Raw genomic sequence first — 24,675 nt, 5'->3', positions numbered from 1 at the left:
AGGGCCAGTGATGCAGGATGCCTTATCTCTGGTGCTCTCATGCACTGTCTGGTGAAAATAGTAGTTAACAATACTGGATTTTGTACTAGAAATTTGCCAAGTTATCTTAAATGTTCTCACCGTAGACACACACAAATGGTGCCTAGGTGAGGTGATGGATATATTAATTAATTTCATTGTGGTAATCATTTCACAATGTATGCAAGTATCAAAACATTATGTTGCACACCGTTTTATTTATCATGTATATCTTAAATCGTACACAATTTTATTGATCATGTATACCTTAACACATGATAGACAAAGCTGAGGAACAATAATAGCTTAAAAAAAAAGGTCCTTGGAAACATCTTCTGATATTTGGTGACCATTATTTTCTGACCTTATCTGTATCTGCCATACAGATAATGCTTCTATTCAAGAGAATGGGATTTATAAAATGCTATTTTTGTTAATTCATTTACACAGTACCAGCATTAGTCCTCCCACTTATCCCTTTGTTTCTCTTTTCCTTTCCACCTCTGTCTAGCTCTACTTCCCTCTCTCCCTCCATCCTTCCACTAGGAATATTGTGCTGGCCTTGGTTTACACGTGACCTCCCTCCCTGGTGGCTCCCTCCCTCTCTCCTGGTCTTGGGGAGCATGAATCACGCTTGCCTGGCTATGCTCTGCTGTACTGTTATGCTCTTTTGTTCCCAGGGCCATGATGTGAATAACACTGCATTCGTGTTTTCATTTTGCCCTTTTTCCGGTATTGTGCTTCTAAACTTGACACATTCTAAACAAATCCCTTAAGAATCTTTACATAATTATCTATGTTTTATGTGTAAATGCCAAGGTTGACAAACTGCTCTGAGAAATTTAATTAAAAACTGAATAAGCTTATTTGAAAATTGAGAAGTGACATTTTATTTGTTTCTAAATATATTTACACATGAAGAGAACATAATATGACGCTGGAACCCAAGAGATACTGAGCACGTATTAATTGATTCTGATGGGGAAAGCTTAAGTGTATCATTCCATTCAAATTATTCAAGTTCAGTCTAGTTCAACAATGCAAATCTCTGCACAGCTCGGGTTGTCAAGCCCCAACATAGTTACCTATGTTAAGCAACAGTCTAAATATGAAGCTGTTGGAACATTTCTCAGAGCCTCTTGTAATGCATTGTTCTATAATGTAAGGATGCACTCCTGACTCCAACAGGCAACGTGGCTTTCAGAGTTCATTTTTCTTAGATCAACTTGGAATGAGATTGCCAGATCAATGCATTGAAATACTGAAATGACAGCCTTGCCATCCAGAAAATTATAGTTATGTAGATAAAGCTAGCATTTTTGTACTGTGTTACGGTATATGAGGTGTTCCTAAAAGCTCATGTGTGAGATAATGCAGGAAAGTTTAGAGGTGAAATGATTGGATTATGAGAACCCTAACTTAATCAGTACATTAATCCCCTGATAGGGATTAACTTCATGGTAACCGTAGGCTGTAGGTGGTAGGGTATGGCTGGAGGCAGTGGGTCACTGGGGGAGTGTCTTTAGGGTATATATTTTGTCCTTGTTGAGCGAGCACTCTCTCTCTCTCTCTCTCTCTCTCCCCCTCCCTCTCTCTCCCTCTGTCTCTTCCTCCCCACTTCCTGGTACCAAGTTCCCATCTGCTTTCCTGTCTCCCCTTCAGCCCAGAGCAATGGAGTGGGCTATCTGTGGACTGAAACCTCAGAAACTGTGAGCCCCCAAGTAAATATTTCCTTCTTAAAATTGTTCTTATCAGGTCTTTTGGTCACAGAAGCAAAAAAAGCTGTCTATAACATAAGGTCAGATTTCTTCCCATGGGAAGTCTGAAGACATCCTTAGATTTTAGCAGAAAGCAACAGCTTCATTAATTACATAAGCACTGTTGGTCTACTTGTGAGAATACGATTAGGTTTGTTGTCAACATTATATAAACATTGATTGCTCTAATCTCTATGGAACTAGGGAATGAATGCTCTGATCATAAATAATACATGTGTGAGAAGAACAACTCTGATGTTAATAGGGATAATTGCTGTGGATATTTTTAATATTAAAACTATTTTTGAACCTTCTAAATCTGTTTTTAAGACCCTGGCATTATGAGAGGGGAGAGAAAATCCACATTTCATTATGGTCATAGGTTTTGTTAGGTTTAGCTCCTTGGTGATTATTTGTCATGATTTTATTGTTTGCTCTATCACTGAACAAAAGCAGGGATAGGTGGGTAGGGGGAGAATGAAAATCTGAAGATCTGAAAACCTTAGTCAATTCCCAATAGGTTAGAAGAAGTATTGTTACAACTTAGAATATAAAATTAAAATTCAAAATAATATCCATGAGATGAATTGTTGGCAGAACAAGTACAATCAGGTTTATTGGGAGAGGAGGACTATATTTGGGCTAGAAAGTTGAAGATTGGAAAGAGCTCTGGATTAGGAGTTAAAAGATCTAAGTTCTAATTCTGGTTCAAGATCCTGAAATAGTCACAAGAATTTTTTTTTTTTTTTTTAAAGAGAGAGTGAGAGAGAGAGAGGTAGAGAGAGAGAGAATTTTTTAATATTTATTTTTTAGTATTTGGCGGACACAACATCTTTGTTTGTATGTGGTGCTGAGGATCGAACCCGGGCCGCACGCATGCCAGGCGAGCGTGCTACCGCTTGAGCCACATCCCAGCCCCCACAAGAAATTTTTTGGTGTTAGTTTCCTTATGTGTGAAGTGGCTAATTTGATCCAATAATCTTTAATGTATTTTCTCAGTAGGAAAAATTGTTTCTCTGAAAAGAATTTGCTACCTACAAAGACCTTCTAGGGTTCTTCATGGTACCTGAAATGACCATGCCATATGCAAATCATTTGTGTGTTGAGAGGTAGCCCTAGGGCAACTCTCTTAATTAGGTGCCCACACTTGTCCCTTGGCACCACACTCAGCTCTTTAACCCAATGGATAAAAAAATAATGTGTGTGTATGTCTCCAAGATTAGCTGCCCAACCCTGGAATCTATGTTCTTGCTGTTGGGCACCAGTGTATAGCCAGCCATCTTGAGGAGTATCAATAGTTTTACATCTTGCAGAACCAAAGGCTTTGGACTTTGCTGTCCTGCTGTGTGTTATAGAGATGCAGTTCCAAGTCATTCATGACTCTGGCATGGGTTAAAGTGTGCTATAGTTTGGATAAGAGTTCCCTGAAGGCCATGGGTTAAAGGCTTGGCCCCTGCCCTGGGGCACTATCAGAAAGTGGTGGAACCTTAATGAGGTGGGGTCTAGTGGAAGTAGGTTGGGTAATTGGGGGTGTGCCCTTGAGGGAATATTGCAACCTTGGCCTCTTCCTCTTTTTGTTCTTCCTAGCTGCTATGAGGTGGGAAGCTTCCTTTGCTGTGTGCTCCTGCCATGATATTCTGTCTCACCACAGGCCCAAAAGCAATGGAGCCAACCAACCATGGACTGAAACATCTGAAACTGTGAGCCAATATAGATCTTTCCTTCTTGTAAGTTGATAATCTTGGATATTTTGTCACAGTAACAGAAAGCTGATGAACGTAAAACACTATGTGTTTCTGAAGAGGTCTGCATGTATCACAACTTTTCTCATCTGAAGAACTTTTCTTCTAATTATAACCCTTGGGGTAATTTATTGATTCACCTCACTTCTGCCCTATTTTTGTTTTAAACCTAGAACCAGGGCTGTCTTTTGACCTACATGATTTTAATGCCATTTATATATCCTACAACTTTCCTCTCTTCTCTCTCTCTCTCTCTCACACACACACACACACACACACACACACACACACATCTCCCTTGTAAATTCTCTAGTACAAACACATTGTCCATGATACTTCATTGTGCTGTTTACTTGGTTTGATTACTCTAAGCATAAGAATCTTGATGGTAAAAGAATGGTTAATTGAGGTCTTTAATAGTCTGGTTTTGCTTGCAAGTAAAAGAAAAATATATCACATAGCAAAAAGTTTTGCTCCAATTTGGCTAATTCATGGGCTGAATCCTATAATATGAGGACTCAGTTTCACACCACTGCACATTTTGACTTGTCCTCGTGGTTGCAAAATGCCTACAGTAGGTCTAGTCATTATATCTGGCCATGATAATATAAATAGAAGAGGGGAAATTTTCTGTGTGTCTTTTGTTATTAAAGATACCCTTTCCATATTGACCTTATTTCCCCAACAGATTGTTGGTAATATGTCCATGCCTTTATCAATTACTAATAAGAAGGCTAAAATCTATCATATCTCTTATTTAACTGACACCTTGTTTATTTGGCCAGTTTATTTACACAGGCATATTAAGAGGTATTGGCTCATACAAAAATATCTTCTTTTTGCACGGCTATCAAAGCTAAACACAAATATTAAAGCTTTAAAATCAACTTCTGTCTGGAGGTTTTATACAGTCCCTGAATCTATAAATCACTTTTTTTTTTCTGTGAGAAGTTAACAGTATTATTTCCTCTAATATTTCCATATTTGTTAATATTCCTGGCCTACCCGGAAATGCAGTTCTTTGCTCTCTGTGAGGCTACAGCATCATCAAGTTATACCTGAAGCAGACAAGCTTTCCCAGGAAGACTTTGTGGATATCATCTCCCTTGGTAATTAAAGGGCCTTTCCCCCTTAATTGTGGGCTTATCACATCTAATTAAATGGAATTTGGCAGAGGTAATACCTAGTTATATTCTAGAAAGAAAAAAAAAATCCCTATGGTTCTAAGTATTAATTCCCTCCAGAGGTAGATACGTTACATCAATTTGTTTGGTTAATATATGTTTTTTAATTTTAACATAGAAAATTTGGTTGTAAAAATTAAAGGAACTTAGTAAAGTCATTTTCCATATTATTTAATCTTTGTTATTGTTTTGTGGACAAAGCTAATAAATACATATCATTAAAATCCCCCAAATTATTTTTTTTAATTTTAATTTGTTATATATGACAGCAGAATGTATTATGATTCATATTATATGTATGAGTACAATTTTTCATATCTCTGGTTGTACACAAAGTAGAATCACACCATTCGTATATTCATATATGTACTTAGGGTAATGATATCCATCCATCTCATTCTATAGTCTTTCCCATGCCCCTCCTTACCTTTCCCTCCCCTTTGCCCCATCTAGAGATCATCAAATTCTCCTATGCACTCCATCCCCAACCCTATTATGAATCACTATCCTTAAATCAGAGAACATTTGGCATTTGGTTTTTTGGGGGGATTGGCTATCTTAACATTATATTCTCCAACTCCATTCATTTACCTGCAAATGCCATGATTTTATTCTTTTTTAACGCTGAGTAATATTCCATTGTGTATATATACCACATATTCTTTATCCATTCATCTACTGAAGGGCATCTAGGTTGGTTCCACAATTTAGCTATTGTGAATTGTGCTGCTCTATACATTGATGTGGCTGTGTTCTGTAATAAGCTGTTTTTAAGTCCTTTGAGTATAGGCTGAGGAGTGGGATAGCTGGGTCAATAGGTGGCTCCATTTCCAGTTTTCCAAGGAATCTCCATACTGCTTTCCATATTGGCTGCACCAATTTTACAGTCCCACCAGCAATGTCCCACATCCTCGCCAACACTTATTGTTGTTTGTATTCTTGATAGCTGCCATTCTGACTGTGGTGAGATGAAATCTTAGAGTAGTTTTGATTTGAATTTCTCTAACTGCTAGAGATGTTGAACATTTTTTTTTTCATATATTTGTTGAATGATTGTATATCATCTTCTGAGAAGTGATGTTCAGTTCCTTGGCCCATTTATTGATTGTGTTATTTGGATTTTTGGTGTTAAGATTTTTGAATTCTTTGTATATCCTAGAGATTAGTGCTCTATCTGATGTGTATGTGTGGTAAAAATTTGTTCCCCAAATGTAGGCTCTCTGTTCCCCTCACTGATTGTTTCTTTTGCTGAGAAGAAGCTTTTTACTTTGAATCCATCCCATTTATTGATTCTTGATTTTAATTGTTGCACTATAGGAGTCTTATTAAGGAAGTTGGGGCCTAATCCGACATAATGGAGATTTGGGCCTACTTTTTCTTCTAATACACACAGTGTCTCTGGTTTAATTCCTAGGTCCTCGATCCACTTTGAGTTGAGTTTTATGAATGGTGAGAGATAGGGGTTTAATTTCATTTTTTTTTGTATATGGATTTCTCTCAAATTATTTTAAAATTGTCTTCATGATATGTTTATAGCTTTATATCTTATGGGATAAATCATTTCACAGGACTTTTTTATTTTTAATAGTTCATTTGGGACAAAATATCATGTAAAGAGTTCTTCATCCACTGTATGAGCAGGGAGAGAGAGAAATTTAAAACAATTGTTTTGTTATATAGTTTTAAATAAGGTATTAATTGTAATGAAATTAGTCCATGTAGTTCTTGGTGATTAATTTTTGCTTTATTGATCTTGAGCTAGGCAATCTATTTTCATTTTTTATTAATAGCTTAGTATCATCTTTTTTTTTTCTTCATGCTGCTGGAGATTGAATCCAGGGCCTCATGAGTGCTGGGCAAATGCTCTACTACTGAGCCACACCTCCAGTTCAAATCTACTTTTTAAAAGTTTTATAGTTCAGTGGATATTTAATATATTTAGTATATTTTAGAATATTTTGATCAAGTGGCACATTGGTTACCACAATTTTATCCCAGAACATTTTTTTATCACCCTGAAAGAAAACCCCAAACTTATTTCTCCTTCCCCCAACCTCTGGAAGCCACTAATTTACTTTCGATCTCTTTGTTTATTCTGAGTATGGCATGGAAGTGGAATCATGCAAAACATGGCCTTTTGTGTTTGGCTTCTCTGAGCACAGTATTTTCAAGGTTCATTCACATTGTCCATAACATGTATCAATTCCTTATTCCATTTGTATGACTGAATAATCTTCCAATGTATTAATGTACACCTGTATTAGTTTGCTGCAGCTGCTGTAACAAAAATTATCACAAAACTGTTACTTAAAACCACATACATTTATTCTCTTACCATCTGGAGGTAGGAAGTCTGAAATCAGTTTTACTGGGCTGAAGTCAAGGTGTTTGTAGTGCCTCACTCCCTCCACAGAGGTTTTAGGGTAGGATCCATTTCTTCGCATTTTCCAACTCCTGGTGGTGTTATGCTCGAATTCGGGATGCCCAAAAGACCACCAGAGACCAAGATCGATGTAAACAGCAAAGAGGTGTTTATTGCGAGCTAGCTCGGTCCTCCGCGCGCACACACAGCAACTGGTGATGCTGAGAGGCCCCGAGCCCAGGGTTTGCAGCAGTTTTATACATTCTTTGGAGAAGGCAGGGACCCCCACATACATCATAGCATCTCTTAGCAAATCATCACACACCGCAGGAAAATCAAATAACAACTCTAAAACATGATTAGCACATTCACTGGCGGGAACAAGTTGGGTAGGGGTGATTGGTCAGTACAAAAGGGGTATTCATTTGAACTGATTGGTTTAAGCCAAGAGGGGTGTTCGTGCTGAACTACATGGTTTCCCAACACGTTATCAACCACCATAAACTACTGGGAGGGTCATCTGGCATCCCAGGTATTTCCCTGTCTCATGCTGATTGGTGGCTGCTAGGGGGTTGCTATGGGTCCCCACCTAGCCTGACTGAGTCAGGGACACCTGATGCAGCAGATCTCTCCTGTTATTTGTAGATAAACAATTTAGCAGGGTGGGAATGTGCCTAGGAGTGCTCTTGTAGGTCTTTCCAAGGACAAAGGTGATGTCCCTTCCTTGGACAGGCTTTGCTGTGAGGTAGAGGCTGGTTTTTCAGTGGCTGCCAGCATTCCTTGCCTTGTGACCCTTTTCTCCATCTTCCAAGCCTGCACTATATGCTGCATTTTGCTTCAGTTTTCTCATTGCCTCCTGCTCTATAGTCCAGTCTTCCTCTACCTTCCTCATATAATGACCCCGTGGATTACATTGGATCCACTTGGATAATGCAAGCTACTCCTTCCACCTCAAGATACTTAACTAGTCACAGCTGCAGAGTTCATTTATTATATAAGGCCACAACTTTAGGTTCCAGGGCCTTGTTTTATTTAGCTTTTTCATTACTGTGATTGAAAGACCTAATAAGAACAATTTTATTTGGAGCTTAGGGTTTCAGAGGTCTCAGTCCATAGATAGCCGATTTCATTGCTCTGAGGCAGTACATCAAGGGAGAAAGGTGTGACAGAGGAAAGCAGCTCAGGACTTGACAATCAGAAAGCAGAGAGAACTTCACTCACCGGGGACAAATATGTACCAACAAAGAGGGCCCCCCTCCCCAGTGACCCACCACCTCCAGCCACACCCTGCCCACCTACAGTTGGTACCACCCAGTGAATCCATTCAGGTGAATTAATGCACCCATTAGGCTAAGGCTCTTATGACCTTGTCATTTCACCTCTAGACGTTCTTGTATTGTTTCACACATGAACTTTTGGAGGGCTCCTCATATCTAAACCATAACAAACCTGGATAGCTTATCTTTTTTTATTATTTTTTATTTTGAGACAGAGTCTCACTAAGATACCCAAGCTGGCTTCAGAGGCCACTTTCAGTCTTCTACACCCACATTTTAACTTACCTGCCATCAATTAAGGGGGCATTTGGTTTGTGTCTACATTTTAGTAATTATGAAAAATGCCACTAAGAACATTCTCATGTATAATATTTTTCTCTTTTTTGTGGACATTTGTTTTCAATTCTCTTGGGTGTTTACCTACGAGTGGAATTGCTGTTTCACTTGGAAACTCTATGTTTAGCTTTTTGAGGAACTGCCAAATAATTTTCTGAAGTAGCTATACCATTTTCCATTCTCACCACTTAATGAATGAGAGTTTAAAATTTTCCACATCCTTGTCAACTCTTATTATTGTCTGCCTCTTTGATTATAGCCATCCTATTGATTGTGGAGTAGTTTTGATTTGCGTTTCCTTAATCACATTGTAATGTTGAACACCTTCATAGTTTTTTTTCATATGCTTTTGGTTATTTGCATTTCCTCTTTGGAGAAATGTTTATTTAAGCTCTTGTCTATTTTTAAATTGTGATATTTTGTTGAGTTGTAAGAGTTCTATTTTCCAGATCCATGCCCCTTATCAGACATGTGATTTGCAAATATTTTCTCCCATTCTGTGGATTGTCTTTTCACTTTGTTGGTGGTGTCCATTGAAGCACCATAGTTTTAAATTTCAATGAAGTTTAATTTATCAAATATTTTTCTTTTGTTATTTTGTCTTTGAACATTTTATCTAATACCTTGATTAGTTCAGACCAATTGGAAACCATCTCTTTTGACACAAATGGCTGTTTGGGTTTTCTTAAAAAGGAGGGACTTGGCAATCATCAGGAAACCCTGCAGGTCCCTATGGGGTGGAATCTGAATGGGTTTTAACCTCAAAACTCCATAAAGAAGCAGGAAGGTTTCCTGGAGTGTGACAGAACCCACACTAAGAAATGAAAACTGTTTGAAGTTTATTTTACACACCAAGACATGCAACATGCACACACACCCTTTGTACATTCTCAAGCATAATTAAACACAACAGACTCTCTGTGTGTGTATGTGTGTGTGTGTATTGAGCTTCTCATACTACCTTCTAGTGTTTCTTACTAAAGAGTGAGAGAACATCTTAGTCCCCAGTGAAAATTGACTGAATGAATTCACAGGTTAATGACTGAAATTGCAACCTCCCCAAATGTGGTAACTCTCTCTGGTGGCAGGGGATGAACTCAGTTGCCTTTTCTTTTTTCTTTTTCTTTTGTTTTTTAAAGAGAGAGAGAGAGAGAGAGAGAGAGAGAGAGAGAGAGAGAGAGAGAGAGAGAGAGAGAATTTTTTAAAAAATATTTATTGTTTAGTTTTCGGTGGACACAACATCTTTGTTTGTATGTGGTGCTGAGGATCGAACCCAGCGCCCCGCGCATGCCAGGCGAATGCGCTACTGCTTGAGCCACATCCCCAGACCCTCAGGTGCCCTTTCTAAGTGACTACCCACAAACCTTTTGGGGAACATATGACCAATTTCATTTTAATTCATCTTTCTATTTATTGAAAATATTGAGTTCATTATTACTTGTGAAATAAAAGATCTCTGCAATGTGTGTGTGTGTTTGCTGAGAGAGGTGGCAATGTATTTAGTGGTACGTTTGGTTATCCAGTTACTATTGGTCTTGATTTCCTTTTGTATTTCTAGATACATTCCCAGCAGGATCTTAATGCAGTGAAATTAGCTTATAATGGCTAAGGGGAGAAAATGGGCTCCTAGCTAGTGCATTAGAATGCCCCTTCTGAGAAAAGAATTACAGCAAAAGTTGGATGTAATTGTTAGAACATTAAACTTATAAAAGCATGAAATTGCATTGTAGGGTATGCATGAGTTAATATCCTCTTCATTCTGGTGGTTTTCCCATAAGATATCACTCAGACTCAACAATACACAGTTGTGCTTTTACCCTACTGAGGGTTGCATTGCAAAGCTGTATCATCTGCTGAAAAAAAATAAAGGAAATTCTCAGCATAATTTAGGTTAGTTGAGACAGAAGGATGATTTAGGATTACCTTTTTCCTGGATCCCTACCCCTGTGTTCTGCCTTGAATGGGAGCTCAGCCATTTCTCGTGGACGGAGGGCCTCCTGTGATTTGGTGGTATTGCTTGCTTGGGTCTCCTGTTCTTGTGCGAAACCCACACTCTCCATCGAAGGCATCAGAGTAAGGGTAGATGCCCAGCAACATGCAGACAACAGCGTCACTGGCACAAACCGAACTGTGATGTCCCCTTCATTTGCCAAGGATGAACTGACACTGCAAATGTCAAACAATATTGCTCTGTGAAACGAGAAAACCGTCTTTGAACCCCCTGGAAAGTACCTCTGAGCCCTGCATACTTCTGAGCACACTTTCCTGATACTTTTGAAAGGCAGAGGGGAAAAAAAAACTGCCTATGTAGCAGTTTTTTTTTTATTATTATTATTCTTTTGATTTTAAAGATGAATGAAGATTGGGGCTGGGGTTGTGGCTCAGTGGTGGAGTGTTCGCCTAGCATGATTGAGGCACTGAGTTCGATCCTCAGCACCACATAAGGGTAAAATAAAGATGTTGTGTCCACTTAAAACTAAAAAGTAAATATTTTTTTAAAAGTTGAGTGAAGATGGCACTCTCTAGAGAAGCTTGTCAGGCATATGGTAAATGGACAACAATGTGTTTATTTACTTGCAAGCATGACCTGCAAGGAACTCCATCTTCCAGAGCAGGAGGAACAAGCCATGGCTCTGGAATCAAGAAGAACAGGTTTCCAATCCTAGCGCTGTGATCTTGAGCAAATTATACTTAACTCTCATCACTCCTAGTACTAGGTTGTATCAAGTTTCTTGAATACTGAGTTAGTGGGAATACTGAATCCAGTCACCTGGGGAAATTCAGGATTATGTTTCTGGGAGGCTCTGATCATGACATTTTTCTCAGCCAATCAATACATACACTTGTCATGTATGTTTCTGTTTAAAACACTTTATTTTATACACAGAACTAATTCTTTAAGATTGAACACTCCGCCGAGAGCACTGTAACTCACGCATGAACAGAGCTTATTGACACGCTTATCTTCTCCATGAAGCATTCCTGTCGTTAGCAACACCAGAAGGCACTTTGGCACCAGACTGGGGGCCAACTTACATAGCGAAGACACCCACGAGAAGCTCAGAAGTCAGAAAGTGCGGCACTACACAGACTGTGAAAAGGATGCGGCTTACATTACAAGAACGATGTTGCCTGTTCAGCCTCGGCTGGGGCAGGGTTTGGAGCTCTGCTCATGTCCATAAATATCTTGGAAAAGTTTGCATATGTTGATTTTTGGGGTACAGATAAATTATACTGATAAGCTCCTAAATATTGAATGTGTGAATGATGAGGACGGACTGTACTTTACCTCTATGTACCCTAGTTTTCTTATCTGAGAGTCAGAGTTTATATCAGAAGATTGCTGGGAAGATTCAACGACAGGAGTTCACAAACGATGAAGGTGGATATGTGGATGGGTCAGGATGAGGTAGGGAAAAGATTGGTGGCAGGCTGGGGGCAGAGCGGGGGTGTGTTAGACTTTCATTTTGCAGCAGTTGATGTGACAAACTGTGGGCCTATGGGGACGATAAATGGTTGGTGGGGGGCAGGTGGCCAGATTGCCTTATTTCAAGGTGAGAGACAAAGTGAAAGCCTAAGTCAGGCCCTCAGAGCCAATATCCCAATACTGGGATGTTGCCAAAAATCCATGGTGGCGTCCTGACGGGGGAACCCTCTGAAGTGAGCCTGCAGATCATGGCATGTGCCACTTCCATGGCCTCCTTTATTCTCTTTTGCAATTCAAACTCTCTCTTTGAGCAAGCTTAAGTATCATCTAAGTCGAAGCCTGAGAGAACACGTCATGGAGTTGCAAACTTGACTCTGCCTCCTTTATCCTCAGGGCAGGGCACTCTTGCTGTGTTCCTGTGTCCTTGCTGGCTGATGGGTGCAGGTGGCTGAGGAACAGATGTGGAGTCTTCCTGGGGTCCTGAGAGTGTTCTGCACGGAGACAAGCCTGTTTCCTCCTGTTCAAGGACTTTTTTCATCTTCTCCAGCACTTACTTCATCCTCTGGGCTTTCTGTAGAAGCCTTATTCAGAGCCCCAGCCATTGCTCTGGAGGGAAAAGGCATTTTGAAAGTCGATATTAGATGCTGCAGCTTCACTCATTCTTTCCCAGCATCACTGTCCCTCCTTATTCCACTTGTTCCCTTAGCTGGCATCTCTTTCCCTGGTCATAGAACTTGGTGGCCTTCCTTGTCAGGTTTCCCCCGAGAGCTAGCTACCTGGAGAGGCAGAACTAGGCAATTCCCAGGCAGGTTCCTTTCCCCCTGAAATTCACCCACAGGGTTTTCTTATCTACATTCTCTGTTAAAATGACCCCACTTTGGAAGATCATCCTACTCAAAATAGTTGCCCCATTGATTCCTAAAATTTCCCTCACTTCTTCAAACAACCCTCAAATGTTCCTACTTTTCATAATCTTGGAGTCTATCCTAATTCTTCCTCTTCTCCTTTTCTTTGCGGCACAAAATGCCCATGGGAATCTCACCCCTAATATCCATCACCATTTCTGGAAACAATGGTCTTCAAACTTGTTTGGAAAAGGTGACATCATATATATATATATGATAAGATATAAATACTAAACTTAATACTAATGCAGATTTTATCCCATGCTAATCTCTAGTGAGTGAACTAGAAGTAAAACAACCACCAATGTAAGTAAAATTTATGGGGGAAAATTTAACTTAAGAAAATTCTAAAAAAAAAAAAAAGGAGAAGAAAGAAAGAAAATAGTCCTCTTTCTCTAAATAAGAATGGAAGGATGATGAAATTTTGGCAGCTGAGTCCTTTGTTATACTGTTTGAAGAAGGCATCATTTTACGGAGGGAATGGAAAGGAGGTGAGAATAACATGTATTGAACACCTACTCTTAGCCAATGCTGGGGCTTTATAGTTAAACGCAGGTGTCATTGCAGGTGGGTTCGAGGACTGGAGAGAGTTAACAAATGGCAGGGAGTTACTAAGAAACTCCTTTAAAGCATTTTTACCTTGGAAGAGAGAGATCAAAAGTTGGAAAGGATAACAATAGCTAACTCTTATAATAATAATGCTGATGTTATGCCCATATTGTTATAAGTGCTTCACACATAATAATTTGTAGAAAACTTACAAATCCCTTAAAGGTATATAGGTATATTCATATTGTCTCCATTTTGCAGATGGCAAAACTAAGGCACCCAGAGAGAAGCTAGCTAATAGAGGCAGGATTTCCACAGTCTGTACTTTTAACTGCTGCCTCAGATAATATTGTTAAGAACTTCCCTGCTCCCCATTTGAGTACAGCTTCACTAAGTTGTGTGTGTGTGTGTGTGTGTGTGTGTGTGTAGAGTTTGTGAGCCCAGAGGTCATCTCTAAGCCCCAGCTGTGCTGCAATATTTTTCTGCTCACTATTTTGTCCTCAGCCCCTAACACATTGCTCAGGAAATGCTTGCTGAATCGATGAAAAAATTCTCCTAGATTTTTCTTAAGTACAGGGATCACATAGCTTCTTTTGTTAGTAGTTATTTTGTGTCCTTCATTGAGGCCCAATTTTCTTTTTTCACTGGGGTGAGAAATTATTTTGTCATTTAAACAGCAAGACTTCATTATTGATTTTAAAAAATCTGTCCCCACCATCAAATTTCCCTCCTGGTATTTTGTTATTCCTGATATTTTTAGAAACATCTTTGTCATCTTCTTTCTTTGGAAGATAGGATGCATTTTAACAAAGAACATTATATGTATGCAAATAGTTGTATTTTTATTTTAGTTTATCTTCTTCACTCCATAATAGAGGTTAAGAATATGCCCTTTTGATAACAAAGAACTTTCTTACTATCTTGATTGACCGAATAGGCAGAGAAAACACCATAATCGTGTGAAATGGTCTGATTTAGAAACCAATTATAAGGAACATAATTATCTACTAATGAAATATGCAAGTAAGTCCTTGGTTTGCTGCTTCTAATGTCACTGTAGACAAATGTGTAGATAGAAGTAAATTTGCATAAAATAAATTTAAAAATTTTCTTGATCATGTCTAAAAATCTATGACATCCAATATCTCAGAATCAAAAATAATGTTTATCTTCTTCCTCTCACCTGAAGTCATCTCAAAATCTCATGAAAGTGTGTGTGTGTTGTGTGTGTGAGAGAGAAAGAGTTTGCATTTAAGTGGCGGTAGCTCAGAGTAAGGTCCACAGCTTCCTCTTTCTATGAATGATTATTTAACATCCAGTCCAGAGGAGCTGGGGTTGTGGCTCAGTGCTAGAACACTTGCCTAGCACGTGTGAGGCACTGGGTTCGATCCTCAGCACCACATATAAATAAATAAAATAAAGGTCCAAATAAAATAACACCAACTTAAAAAAAAAATCCAGCCCATTCATTTCTCTGGGCTTCAAAGCCAGAATGCTAAGGTTCTTCTTCTTTCTTCTTTCTTCTTCTTCTTCTTCTTCTTCTTCTTCTTTCTTCTTTCTTCTTTCTTCTTCTTCTTCTTCGGATAAAAATGGAAAAATCCTTTGATTCTCTTAGCAAAGACATCATTAAGACAGGTCATTGTCCACCTCAGTTTTCCTAAATTGTGCACAATGAAAAGAGGGAGTAAGCAGGCCAGCACTCTTTCCATGTATTGGTGAAGCACACACGAGCTGTCTGCTCTGGGAGAAGACAGAAGATGAGAATTCTGAGCTTCCGTCCTCTCCCTCCTCTGCAGAGGCCATTATGACAAGTTTGCCAGACAGGGCAGGTCAAGCTGCTCAGTGCATGCAGGGCAGCGGTGCCATTGTGCAGTGGTTTTGAGTGCCTAAGAGCAGGATGCTGGAATGTTAGAGGCACTGAAGGGGCACACTGCCCCCAAATGTCTACCTCATTCATGCCATAATAGCTGAGCCAATTCTATTCCAAGGCCAAGCATGTTTGCTTTATTGCAATTACCTTTATTGACATTATCTCCTGACGGTACTACTTCAATTTCCTTACTTATTTTTTTTAATTGGCTTCAAGATGTTTTATCTTAGTTCATTTTATATTCTATAAGAAAATACCAAATACTGGGTATCTTATAATAAAAGAGAAGAAATTTATTTCTTACAGTTCTGGAGGCTGAGAAGTCCATGGTCAAAGTGCCAGCACCTGGGGATGACCTTTGTGCTGTATCACACATCACATGGTAGCTCAAGAGTGATGAGCAAGAGGGGACCAGCCCAGCTGCTATTAGAGCAAATCCACTCTTCAATATCTAGCCCTCTTCTGTGATAATAATATTAATCCATTCATGAGGGCAGAGCCTTCATGACCTAGTCATCATCTCAAATTAGGCTCCACCTCCCAAACGATTGCATTGGGATTAGGTTTCCAACATAATCCATATGTATTCAAACCATAGCCACATTTTTGGGTGCATTTGAACGTCTTTGAAATTGGAAGCATCTTAAGTAAATGCCTCATTATAGTTTAATTAGCACCATTGGGTCCTAAAATGATGGTGTGCTTTATAATTTTAGGTGTCTTAGGTTTGAAGAAGTAGCAACATTCCCAGTGAGTCTCTCGGGTTTGCAAAGTCCTCTTGCTTTTCAGCCTGTCATCTGCCTTCGCACCACACAAACCCTGTCCTGAAGGCCATCTTGTAAATGACTTGTGTCCCCAGAACACATGCCAAACTTTCTTGTCCGATATTTGCTTCTGGTTTTCCTCTTTGCTTTGGTGTTTTCTTGCTCCATCTCTTCCCGTGGAAATCTGTCTTGTTCTTCTGTGTCCAGGTCCAAGGCTCATGCCCATCTGGAATCTTCCTTTATTATTCCACACCATCATTCCTTTCTTCCCTAAGGGACTTGTTTGTGCTTCCTCATGGCACTTAGAGACCTTTAAAAACTAATGATCAAATTATTTTTCTTCCTTAATAAATTCTTACTATGACTTTTCTTTTTATAAGCAAATATACATTTCTCAAATAGTAGTTCTTTCATGACCAATTTAGTAAGGGATGTTGGACAAAACTCAACTTTCTCATTCTGGTGCAATATTTGCTCTCAATTTTATATGAAGTCTTTCTTTTTCTTTTTTAACCCACTTTTTTGGAGACATGATCCACATCCAGGAAGCTGTTCATATTTAATGTATAAAACTTGATAAGTTTGGAGAGGAATGTACACCCCACAAACCATCACCAAAATCATTGCCATAAACCTGTCATCTCCAAAGTTCCTCCCACCCTCTCTATATATTGCCATTATTATTATTATTTTTTTTTTTTAGTTTTCTTCCATATGTTTTATTTCATTTTCTTGAAAAGCGGTCCTTGCCCTGGCACATTTGAGGCTATTTAGCACTGTAGGAAAACTGTTTACTTTTTGTGCAATCATCAGTGACAACAAAAAAGGAGGTGAGTCATGGCAAATTGCTCTTATGCTCCTATGCAATTGCCTGCCCTCAGAGACCTCAAAACCAAAGCAAGAAGCCATCTTGGCTTCTTTTTTTTTTTATTTTTTATTTTTAATTTTTTATTGTGGGTTGTTCAAAACATTACAAATTTCTTGACATATCATATTCCACACTTTGATTCAAGTGGGTTATGAACTCCCACCTTCACCCCATACACAGATTGCAGAATCACATCAGTTACACATCCATTGATTTACATATTGCCATACTAGTGTCTGTTGTGCTCCGCTGCCTTTCCCATCCTCCACCCTCCCCCCTCCCCACCTCTCCCCTCCCCTCCCCTCCTCTCTCTCTACCCCCTCCACTGTATAACCCTGAGGGTCTCCTTCCATTATCATGCAATTTCCCTTCTCTCTCCCTTTCCCTCCCACCTCTCATCCCTGTTAAATGTTAATCTTCTTCTCCTGCTCTTCGTCCCTACTCTGTTCTTAGTTACTCTCCTTATATCAAAGAAGACATTTGGCATTTGTTTTTTAGGGATTGGCTAGCTTCACTTAGCATAATCTGCTCTAATGCCATCCATTTCCCTGTAAATTCTATGATTTTGTCATTTTTTAATGCAGAGTAATACTCCATTGTGTATAAATGCCACATTTTTGTTATCCATTCGTCTATTGAAGGGCATCTAGGTTGGTTCCACAATCTTGCTATTGTGAACTGTGCTGCTATGAACATCGATGTAGCAGTGTCCCTGTAGCATGCTCTTTTTAGGTCTTTAGGGAATAGACCAAGAAGGGGAATAGCTGGGTCAAATGGTGGCTCCATTCCCAGCTTTCCAAGAAATCTCCATACTGCTTTCCAAATTGGCTGCACCAATCTGCAGTCCCACCAGCAATGTACAAGTGTACCCTTTTCCCCACATCCTCGCCAGCACTTGTTGTTGTTTGACTTCCTAATGGCTGCCAATCTTACTGGAGTGAGATGGTATCTTAGGGTGGTTTTGATTTGCATTTCTCTGACAGCTAGAGATGTTGAGCATTTTTTCATGTACTTGTTGATTGACTGTATGTCCTCCTCTGAGAAGTGTCTGTTCAGGTCCTTGGCCCATTTGTTGATTGGGTTGTTTGTTCTCTTATTGTCTAATTTTTTGAGTTCTTTGTATACTCTGGATATTAGGGCTCTATCTGAAGTGTGAGGAGTAAAGATTTGTTCCCAGGGTGTAGGTTGCCATTATTTTTATGTAAAATTTGTCTATATAAACCTCAATTGGGTGGTATGAAAATGTAATTTATAAAACTTTACCTAAAACTTTTATTAATTTTTCTAAAAATTAGACACACACACACACACAGATATATTTCCAGATAAAAAAAATCTTAGGGAAAATACAGAACCTGAAAATTTGTAATGTGTCTTTTTTTCTTTTGCATTTTTTTTTGGGGGGGAGGGTTCTCCTTTCTTCAACTCTAAACCTTTCATTTTTAGGATTGGTGGAGAGAGAAAGATAGGTAACTAGCACATATTGGCAGGGAATTTGTCTTAAAAGAAGGGCAAAAATAGGAATTTAGCACCAGTTAGCTATGAGGATCCATGGAAAGTTTTGAAGAGAGAGAAGTGATCATCAAAGATACCAGCGGGGTGAGGGCTGCATTTTCCTCTCATGGCTGTAGATGGTCAGAGGGATGGATATGGCCCAAGGGCCTTCCATACTTAATAAGCCACAGAGCTTCAACTGTGTGTCAGCAAAGAGGAAAACATGAATGTCTGTGGAAAATGCATGCTTGGCACGGGGTTTTCCATAATGTATACAAAAACGGATAAGGCATTGACCATGTTCTTGTAAAGTGTGAGAAGTATCAAAGGTTTGAGTCTGAATGAGCAGAGGGATAGAATGCAATAAAAGGAGATAAATAAGATAGATGGCTTCAAGAGACTAAATGTCCGATGCAGTGGCACACGCCTGTAATCCCAGTGTCTCGGGGCTGAAGCAGGAGGATCTCAAGTTCAAAGCCAGCTCAGCAAAAGTGAGGCACTAAGCAACTCAGTGAGACCCTGTCTCTAAATAAATTCAAAATGGGGCTGGGGATGTGACTCAGTGGTTGAGTGTCCCTGAGTTCAATCCCTGGTACAAGAAAAAAAAAGAAATTATTTTTTTTTTTAAAAGAGAGACCAAATGATGAGTTCAATTAAACCCCTCTCCCTAAATCTGTACTGTTTTAACCTTAGTTGAAAAAAACTCCTTAAGTTATAGTAAGTCTACCTCAGTGTGTCTACCTGTAATTTCCACAGAGCAGGTTTTAGAAGGGTGCGGTTGGAGAGTATTGAGCACCCCTGTGGTAGGAAGAGGGTGGCAGGGAAAGGGGCCCCTCCCCAGGTTCCTGAGGCTGCCCTTGAGTACCTGCTTGCTCTGACTTTCCTGTGGGCAAAGGCTGTGCCTGTTGCGTGACTTGGACCATGAGCAGCTGGGCTCCATCTGCAGCACCCATTCTCAGGAGGGCCCAGGGGAGTCTGCCATTGCCAACCTAAGCTGAAGAGTTTGAATGCTCGGTTAATATGTGGCCTTTGCTGCCATGCAACTTGTGAGTGCCAGGTCTGGCCTCATTGCTGCTATAGCCATCTTTCAACAAGCCCATGATATAATACACAAAGAAAGCTGGTGAGTTACCACGTGGTGTGGGGGAAACTGCCTTCCTTCATTTCTCCCGAAAACCTGTGGCTTCCTTGCATTGAAGGTGAAGGAGTCTTTGTCATCGGCAAATAAATATTCCAGTGTGTTCTTGCTCCCTGTCACTCAAGATTCATCTCTGCAGGGAACTTTAAACCAAACAAAAGGATTGTTTTCTTACTCTGTTAGGTGATAGCAATATTGAGTCCTTGCATTGATCTGACTTCTGTTTTTTTGTCTTTGAAGTGAGAATGGGATAAAAGGCTGAAACTGTAAGTCTTAGGATCCTTGCCTCGCTTTAGGAGCACAGAATAGCAATGCTAGCACACATAGATTGTTCACAAATGCCTTGTAGTCTTCCCACAGAAAGATTTATTGGCAATGTGACTTTTAAAGTCCAACTCTAAAGCACTCACTGAACATTTATTGAGCATCTGTTATGTACCAAGCTCTTTGCAAGGCACAGGGGGTGCAAAGCCTGTAAACTTCATTCATTCATTCATTTATTCAACAAATCCCTATTGTAGGCACTGGTAATACCACAATGAATAAAACAGAGACAGTTTCCACCCTCATGGTGTTGTTACAGTAGGGGCAGGAAACAATAAAATACCAGGTAATGATACTTCTTAGAAAGTGGTGTGATCAGAATGACCTCTCTGAAGAGATGGCACACAGGTGGAAGTTTGAAGAAATCAGACAGAGGGTGTATGGTTACCTGGGGAAAGAACACACCTGAGCAATTTCAAAGATCCTGAGGTACAGGTTTGCCTATTGTGTCTGAACCACAATAAAGAGGCAGTGTGGCCAAGGATGGTGTGCAAGGGAATTGCACAAGTTGAAGGGAAAGAGCCAGGCCAGGTTGTTCAAGGCTCAGGGACCACCTATGTTCTTGGATTTTATGTTGTTTTTATTTCAAGTTTTGCATTTGGATTTTTTACCATATGGGATTTAAAAAGTAATACTTTTTACTGATATGTCATAAACACACAGACACATGAAAATTCTGAACATGCAGTCTGAACACTTGTGTGTGACCAGGACTCAACTGAAAAATAGAATTTTACCTGAACCCCACTCTAGTGTCCCCTTAGAGTCATTCTCCCTTCCCGACAGAGAACCCCTATCTGACTTCTAGAATCAGAAATTTATTTAAATTAAATCATATAATATGTACTCTTTTGTGTTTGGTTTCATTCATTGGGCTTTATGTTTGTGAAAATCTTCCATGTTGTTCTGTGTCATGGCCTTTTATTCATTCTTGTTGCTATAAATATTCCATTATATGAACATTTCACAGTTTACCTATTTGAGTGGTTTCCAATTTGGGGTTATCACAAACACATCCGCCTGGAGCATTCATGTATGTATGATTCGGTGTGTATGTATGTGTTCCTGTTGGGTATAAATCTAGGAATGGAATTACCGGTTCATGGACTACACTATAAAGATTCAACTTTGGTAAATGTTGCCAGTTTTCCAAATTGCTTGTATCCTTTCACTTTCATCCACGATTTATGAGGATTCCAAAGGATCCATATTCTTGCCAATGCTGGGATAATTGGTCAATTTTTTTTAAAAATTTTTTATTGTTGGTTGTTCAAAACATTACATAGTTCTTGATATATCATATTTCACACTTTGATTCAAGTGGGTTATGAGCTCCCATTTTTACCCCATATACTGATTGCAGAATCACATCAGTTACACATCCATTGATTTACATATTGACATACTAGTGTCTGTTGTGTTCTGCTGCCTTTCCTATCCTCTACTGTCCCCCCTCCCCTCCCCTCCTCTCTCTCTGCCCCCTCTACTGTCATTCATTTGTCCCCCTTGTATTATTTTTCCCTTTCCCCTCACTTCCTCTTGTATGTACTTTTGTATAACTCTGAGGGTCTCCTTCCATTTCCATGCAATTTCCCTTCTCTCTCCCTTTCCCTCCCACCTCTCATCCCTGTTTAATGTTAATCTTCTTCTCATGCTCTTCGACCCTACTCTGTTCTTAGTTACTCTCCTTATATCAAAGAAGACATTTGGCATTTGTTTTTTAGGGATTGGCTAGCTTCACTTAGCATAATCTGCTCTAATGCCATCCATTTCCCTGTAAATTCTATGATTTTGTCATTTTTTAATGCAGAGTAATACTCCATTGTGTATAAATGCCACATTTTTGTTATCCATTCATCTATTGAAGGGCATCTAGGTTGGTTCCACAGTCTTGCTATTGTGAATTGTGCTGCTATGAACATCGATGTAGCAGTGTCCCTGTAGCATGCTCTTTTTAGGTCTTTAGGGAATAGACCAAGAAGGGGAATAGCTGGGTCAAATGGTGGCTCCATTCCCAGCTTTCCAAGAAATCTCCATACTGCTTTCCAAATTGGCTGCCCCAATCTGCAGTCCCACCAGCAATGTACAAGTGTACCCTTTTCCCCACATCCTCACCAGCACTTGTTGTTGTTTGACTTCATAATGGCTGCCAATCTTACTGGAGTGAGATGGTATCTTAGGGTGGTTTTGATTTGCATTTCTCTGACTGCTAGAGATGGTGAGCATTTTTTCATGTACTTGTTGATTGACTGTATGTCCTCCTCTGAGAAGTGTCTGTTCAGGTCCTTGGCCCATTTGTTGATTGGGTTGTTTGTTCTCTTATTGTCTAATTTTTTGAGTTCTTTGTATACAATGGATATTAGGGCTCTGTCTGAAGTGTGAGGAGTAAAGATTTGTTCCCAGGATGTAGGCTCTCTATTTACCTCTCTTATTGTTTCTTTTGCTGAGAAAAAACTTTTCAGTTTAAGTAAGTGCCATTTGTTGATTCTTGTTATTAACTTTTGTGCTATGGGTGTCCTATTGAGGAATTTGGAGCCCGACCCCACAGTATGTAGATCGTAGCCAACTTTTTCTTCTATCAGACGGCGTGTCTCTGATTTGATATCAAGCTCCTTGATCCATTTTGAATTCACTTTTGTGCATGGCGAGAGAAAGGGATTCAGTTTCATTTTGTTGCATATGGATTTCCAGTTTCCCCAGCACCATTTGTTGAAGATGCTATCCTTCCTCCATTGCATGCTTTTAGCCCCTTTATCAAATATAAGATAGTTGTAGTTTTGTGGATTGGTTTCTGTGTCCTCTATTCTGTACCATTGGTCCACCCGCCTGTTTTGGTACCAGTACCATGCTGTTTTTGTTACTATTGCTCTGTAGTATAGTTTGAAGTCTGGTATCGCTATACCGCCTGATTCACACTTCCTGCTTAGCATTGTTTTTGCTATTCTGGGTCTTTTATTTTTCCATATGAATTTCATGATTGCTTTCTCTATTTCTACAAGAAATGCCGTTGGGATTTTGATTGGCATTGCATTAAACCTATAGAACTTTTGGTGATATCGCCATTTTGATGATGTTAGTTCTGCCTATCCATGAACAGGGTATATTTTTCCATCTTCTAAGATCTTCTTCTATTTCTCTCTTTAGGGTTCTGTAGTTTTCATTGTATAAGTCTTTCACCTCTTTTGTTAGGTTGATTCCCAAGTATTTTATTTTTTTTGAAGATATTGTGAATGGAGTGGTTGTCCTCATTTCCATTTCAGAGGATTTGTCGCTGATATACAGGAATGCCTTTGATTTATGCGTGTTGATTTTATATCCTGCCACTTTGCTGAATTCATTTATTAGCTCTAATAGTTTCTTTGTAGACCCTTTTGGGTCTGCTAGGTATAGAATCATGTCACCTGCAAATAGTGATAATTTAAGTTCTTCTTTTCCTATTTTGATGCCTTTAATTTCTTTCGTCTGTCTAATTGCTCTGGCCAGTGTTTCAAGAACTATGTTGAACAGAAGTGGTGAGAGAGGGCATCCCTGTCTTGTTCCAGATTTTAGAGGGAATGCCTTCAATTTTTCTCCATTCAGAATGATGCTAGCCTGAGGCTTAGCATAGATTGCTTTTACAATATTGAGGTATGTTCCTGTTATCCCTAGTTTTTCTAGAGTTTTGAACATAAAGGGATGCTGTACTTTGTCGAATGCTTTTTCCGCATCTATCGAGATGATCATATGGTTCTTATTTTTAAGTCTATTGATGTGGTGAATAACATTTATTGATTTCCGTATATTGAACCAGCCTTGCATCCCAGGGATGAATCCTACTTGATCATGGTGCACAATTTTTTTGATATGTTTTTGTATCCGATTCGCCAGAATTTTATTGAGGATTTTTGCATCTAGGTTCATTAGAGATATTGGTCTGTAGTTTTCTTTCTTTGAAGTGTCTTTGTCTGGTTTAGGTATCAGGGTGATGTTGGCCTCGTAGAATGAATTTGGAAGTTCTCCCTCTTTTTCTATTTCCTGAAATAGCTTGAAAAGTATTGGTATTAGTTCCTCTTTAAAGGTTTTGTAAAACTCTGCTGTATACCCATCCGGTCCTGGGCTTTTCTTAGTTGGTAGTCTTTTGATGGTTTCTTCTATTTCCTCAATTGATATTGGTCTGTTTAGGTTGTCTATATCCTCCTGACTCAATCTGGGCAGATCATATGACTTAAGAAATTTATCGATGCCTTCAGTATCTTCTAATTTATTGGAGTATAAGGATTCAAAATAATTTTTGATTATCTTCTGTATATCTGAAGTGTCTGTTGTGATATTGCCTTTTTCATCCCGTATGCTAGTAATTTGAGTTCTCTCTCTTCTTCTCTTCGCTAGCATGGCTAAGGGTCTGTCGATTTTGTTTATTTTTTCAAAGAACCAACTTTTAGTTTTGTCAATTTTTTCAATTGTTTCTTTTGTTTTGATTTCATTAATTTCAGCTCTGATTTTCATTATTTCTTGCCTTCTACTTCTTTTGCTGTTGTTTTGCTCTTCTTTTTCTAGGATTTTGAGATGAAGTATGAGATCATTTATTTGTTGGTTTTTTCTTTTTTTAAGGAATGAACTCCAAGCAATGAATTTTCCTCTTAGAACTGCTTTCAATGTGTCCCATAGATTCCGATATGTT

Source organism: Marmota flaviventris, chromosome 4 (assembly GCF_047511675.1).
Source record: "Marmota flaviventris isolate mMarFla1 chromosome 4, mMarFla1.hap1, whole genome shotgun sequence".
Classification (NCBI taxonomy): domain Eukaryota; kingdom Metazoa; phylum Chordata; class Mammalia; order Rodentia; family Sciuridae; genus Marmota; species Marmota flaviventris.
Note: the sequence above shows the minus strand (reverse complement) of the source record.